Below are 5,700 nucleotides of genomic sequence, written 5' to 3' on the forward strand. Positions count from 1 at the left end.
TGTTATTGTTTGTCCTTGTCATAGTTTCACTTTTCCACCGCTGCCACAACCGAGGTTGTGGCAAACAAATAAATACGTGACATGTCATGTTTGTTCGTTGCTTGTTTAATTATCGTTGTTTTGTATGAAATTGTGCTTTCTCTTATAAAATATAGTGATGGTTAGCGTTTTGAATGCTTGAACTTTAATAAAATACTGGTGAATTGTTCTGTAATCGGCTGTAATAGCCGCTCTGAGCAAAAATATGAGATCATAACCTTTCACACGTAAGTACGGTATTTTACACCTTCCTCTTAACGCAATATGTGAGAATAACATCGTAAAATTACGTTACACTCAAAGCAATGTAGAATCAAACGATTTCAATAAAAATATCACAATTATTTACGCAAATTAACAAAACATTATTTGTAAAATTATCCGCCCAAATTACGTAGGTAGGTAGGCGTCTGAGGTCAGCCATTTTTAAACTTCTTAATTTAGCTGCATAACAATCATGTTAGGGATACCAGATGAAAATATCATAATTTTATGGGTAATTTTGACCTCGAAGTTTTTTCGTACTTCTAATTTCAAAAAATAAATAAACAAATGTTGTGAAGATTAAATGTGGTGTACATTAATTGGTGTGATTGCGATTTGTGATTTCTTTAAATTAAAACCCATAATACATTTTATTTTACGTTTTATTTACTAAACATGTTTAATTATGTACCACCTGCGCGAATTATAGGAGGTATTTCATTGTTCATACGCCTAAAAAGAACGGCCCATTGACATTTTATTCAACAATTTTAATACCGTCAAACTTTGCCTCCAGGGTAATCGCCCCAACGTGATATCAAATATTGAGGTAATTTTTACCAATATGGTATCCCCACGTTTATGACGTCATCTATGTCTATCCCTTACGGGCGCACGCGTATAGCTGGTCTATGTAATGCTAGGTCTATGGCCTGCGTCAATGAAGGCGCGAAGCGCGAACTTGCAAGACTCCACATTACACACTATTTTGTTTGGCCCATATGGTGCAAGATAATTAGGGCGAGCGAAGCTAGCCCTATCATTACTATTCGACAATCTATGCATTCTTGTGGTACACTTTACGGAAAAACCATCACACTGTTAGCTTTGAGATTTAACATAGTAATTTAAATTCATGTCTAGATGTGTTATATATATAACATAAAAATATCATTTTATAAACATAAAAAAATAATAAATGAATAACACATTGTATTACTACTAACGCCATCTGTTACAAAAATAATGAATTAATATTCGTGCTTGTTTCTTTATTTTTCTAACAGATGGCGTTAGTAGTAAAAAACTGGGTTCCGTACTTTTTAGTATTTGTTGTTTTAGCGGCAACAGAAATACATCATCTGTGAAAATTTCAACGTTTCATGAGATACAGCCTGGTGACAGACAGACAAACGGACGGACAGAGGAGTCTTAGTCATAGGGTCCCGTTTTTATCCTTTGGGTACGGAACCGTAAAAAAGGCAAGGACAAAGTAGAAGCTGTAACAGACAGGCGTACCGGACAGCGACCGTGGTCCGCAGGTTAAGAGATCCGCAGCAAGCTCTCCATGCAAATGTAGTTACGCTCTCATTTTAAAACGACTAGCTAGATTGTTCTGAAACTTTGTACTTACAATAGGATATGCCTGTAATTCGTTTATGTAGTTTCGGATACCTTAGTATAAAAAAATACAGCAAATTTGTTTTTTTTTTTTTACAAAAATTGTTTTTGCTCTCTTTCGTTTGTTTTATATTTAAGCTGGAGCTATATTAACTATAGTTTGTCAAAGGACTGTCTCATTTCAAACATAGACAGAGATAATCATACTATCTTTGTCTTACACTAGTACTAGCACCCAAAAGAAAAGGACGAGTATAGTTTTTTTTTTGTTCTTATTTACTGACAATTTGGTTTGACCAACTATAATTACACGCATAGATATACCTTATGTCATTGTATGTGCCAAGTTTCATTACAATTCAACACGTAGTTTTAAAATGAGAACGAAACTCCGTTTGTATGGGAAGGTGAAATTCGGCCGCACTTGCTGTAGCACAATCGAGTTAAGTCTAACCTCGAAATCCTTCCAAAGATATGAAATTTGGTATGTATGTTAATTAAAGGTCTCTTTTTCATGTCCACACTATTTGACATTTGGGGACCTCGAGGAATCGCAGCCATCTTGGAAAATGTGTACCATCGTGGATAAATTTGCGTTTTACTCTAAATATACGTTCTCTATGAAAATATGATGTAAGGCAACATTAAAGCTTATTAAATTCTACACTAAAAAGTCCTAGATATCTTTGCGGAAAAAATACATCTTGTTATAGAAAATAATAGCTGAATCCAGATTTAGTGCTTATACCCTTTCAGGGGATATTCTCTTAATATGAAACTTGGAGCAATATGAATTCCACTTTTGTCTATACATTTGTACACGTTCTACCCCAATATCAACATTTTACTCGACTGCGACTTAAACAGAAAGTAAGGTTATGGGTTTAAATACTGAAAATCAGTACATCCTGTAGCTCAGGATACTGGACGGATATTTTAAAATGACATATCGGTAGATTCCTCTTGGCCTTCACAACCTGTTTACACTTGTTTTATTAAAGAAAAATCAATACAGCCGCCCTGAGAGGACGCCTAATATTAAATCATATTTTTACTTCTAGCGCCTAAACTATTGAGTGGATTCCATTAAAATAGACATCAGTAGATCCATAATTGGTACACGAGTGCTATGCAATACGAATTTACTAAAATAAATGGAGGAAAAATGTTTAGGACTTAAAAATGTGACTGCAAAAACAGATTTTAGGTCTTTTTTTTTATTTTTTTTATCCTATCTGGCTTTTATTCCCCGCAATTTTGCACGGGGTGAATTTGCCAATGTCGGTTTTTGACTTTCACACGTGATTTTAGGTCTTAAATGAGGTTTAAACAATAGTGACAGTAATGAAATTTGACACCTACAATTTCAGGGATCCCTGTTTGCGTATCATAAAATTGGAGCTTCGGGGACCACGGGGATCAAACACCATCTTGAAAAATATGTCTTTTTTGGTTTTTCTGTTTTTCTCGGAATATCTGGGTTTAATGTGAACAATGTGTATGGCGAAACGAAAGCTTATTAAATTCCACACTAAAAAGTTATACAAAACCATGTCCCAAAAACGAAGCCTTTTTCTAGAAATACGGCTTACAAGTTAGAAGGGAAGCTTACAAGTTTCCACGGATTTTTTTTTTCGTGGTTGAGTAATAATGTTTTTGTGTTCCAAAATTTGGTAAAAAAATTATACAAGTACTTTTTTTCTGACCCGACTTAAAATAAAATTTTAGTAGATGATTAAGTATAACCTTTTGACTTCTGAGCCATAATTCTAGAAGAAAGCTCCGTTTTAGGGACATGGTATTTTATACCTTTTTTGTGTAGAACTTAATAAGCTTTTGTTTCGCCATACACAGTATTCACATTAAACCCAGATATTCCGAGAAAAACAGAAAAACCAAAAAAGACATACTTTTCAAAATGGCGTTTGATCCCCGTGGTCCCCGAAGCTCCAATTTTATGATACGCTAACAGGGATCTCTGAAATTGTAGATGTCAAATCTCATTACTGTCACTATTGTTTAGTTACTTTGTTAATTAGAATTTTATTTTAATTTGACTTTGCAATACTATTATTAATTCTGACATCATATTAACTAGGGTGCCCTAGCAATATATATATTTTGACCGCTTATTTATACTCTGAAGAGATAATTTTTGACATTGTGTTTAGTATAACTATCATTACTTTCTGACATTTTATCTCACTGTATTTGACTTTTAATTTTTTATTTTGTTATGATTTGTTTGTTTTTATTTATTTTTTAATTATTTTACTGAATTATTATTTTATACAATTTGACGATCTTTTTGTGAGTTCATGTTATTTAGATACATTGTGACATTGTTAAATATCATGTAATTCCCAATAAGAAATAAATTAATCTAATCTAATCTAATCTAACCCCATTTAAGACCTAAAATCTGTTTTTGCAGTCACATTTTTAAGTCCTAAACATTTTTCCTCCATATATTTTAGTAAATTTGTATTGCATAGCACTCGTGTACCAATTATGGATCTACTGATGTCTATTTTATTGAAATCCACTCAATAGTTTAGGCGCTAGAAGTAAAAATATGATTTAATATTCGGCGTCCTCTCAGGGCGGATGTATTGATTTTTCTTTAATAAAACAAGTGTAAACAGGTTGTGAAGGCCAAGAGGAATTTACCGATATGTCATTTAAAAAAATCCGTCCTGTATCCTGAGCTACAGGGTGTACAGATTTTCAGTATTTAAACCCATAACCCTACTTTCTGTTTAAGTCGCAGTCGAGTAAAATGTTGATATTGGTGTAGAACGTGTACAAATGTATAGACAAAGGTGGATTTCATATTCCTCCAAGTTTCATATTAAGATAATATCCCCTGAAAGGGTATAAGCGCTAAATCTGGATTCAGCTTATTTTCTATAACAAGATGTATTTTTTCCGCAAAGATATCTAGGACTTTTTGTGTAGAATTTAATAAGCTTTAATGTTGCCTTACACTATAATATTTTCATAGAGAACGTATATTTAGAGTAAAACGCAAATTTCTCCAGGATGGTACACATTTTCCAAGATGGCTGTGATTTCTCGAGGTCCCCCAAATGTCAAGTAGTGTGGACATGAAAAAGAGACCTTTAATTAACATACATACCAAATTTCATATCTTTGGAAGGATTTCGAGGTTAGACTTAATTCGATTGTGCTACTGTCTCTCGATAGAAGAGTGATAACTCTTCCATACAGCGGCAATTGATAACTAACATATTAGATACATATTAGTGCGACAGTGACAGCTGCGTTTTCTTCGCTACGGATCGGAAACGATAAGCATGTGGGCTACGCACCCTGGTTACACAATAATAAACAAAATCGTTGAATATTTAAATGTGAAGTTAAAGGCGTTATAATTTTTTGGCATGAAATAGAAAAACTATTCTATTGGAGCGTCAGTCATCACGAGGACCTATTATCTATAAGTACCTTTAACAGAAGCACAGAAAACTACAGTCTAAACACGAATTATACTTACAAACTTGGTGGAAACATGAACATTTTTGATTATAGGTATTAATGCTTTCACCCATCGCGGAACAATGGTTCTGGACACTTGAAGGCTTGCGCGGAGCCGAAGCTAACACGTAGAGGCCCTTTTGACACTTACACCGAGCAGTTGGTGGCAAAGTGGTACCTTTTGATTGAGAACGCTACAAATATTTATTTTATTCTGTTTTTAGTATTTCTTGTTATAGCGGCAACAGAAATACATCATCTCAAACATCATCTTCAATTGTCTAGCTATCACGGGTCATGGCATACAGCCGGTGACAGACGGACAGACAGACAGACGAACGGACAGCGGAGTCTTAGTAATAGGGTCCCGTTTTTACCCTTTGTGTACGAAACCCTAAAAAGACACCTTTATTTCACAATTTGTAATCAGACTCAGTTTCTAATTAAAGTACCTACCTACTAATTCATGTATATAACTTAATATTTTATTGATTTAAGACATAATCAATATCCATATTTCAAGTTGCCTACTGTGTGTCACTGTGTGTGTAGAAGTTT

Source organism: Cydia strobilella, chromosome 1 (genome assembly GCF_947568885.1).
Source record: "Cydia strobilella chromosome 1, ilCydStro3.1, whole genome shotgun sequence".
Taxonomy (NCBI): Eukaryota; Metazoa; Arthropoda; class Insecta; order Lepidoptera; family Tortricidae; genus Cydia; species Cydia strobilella.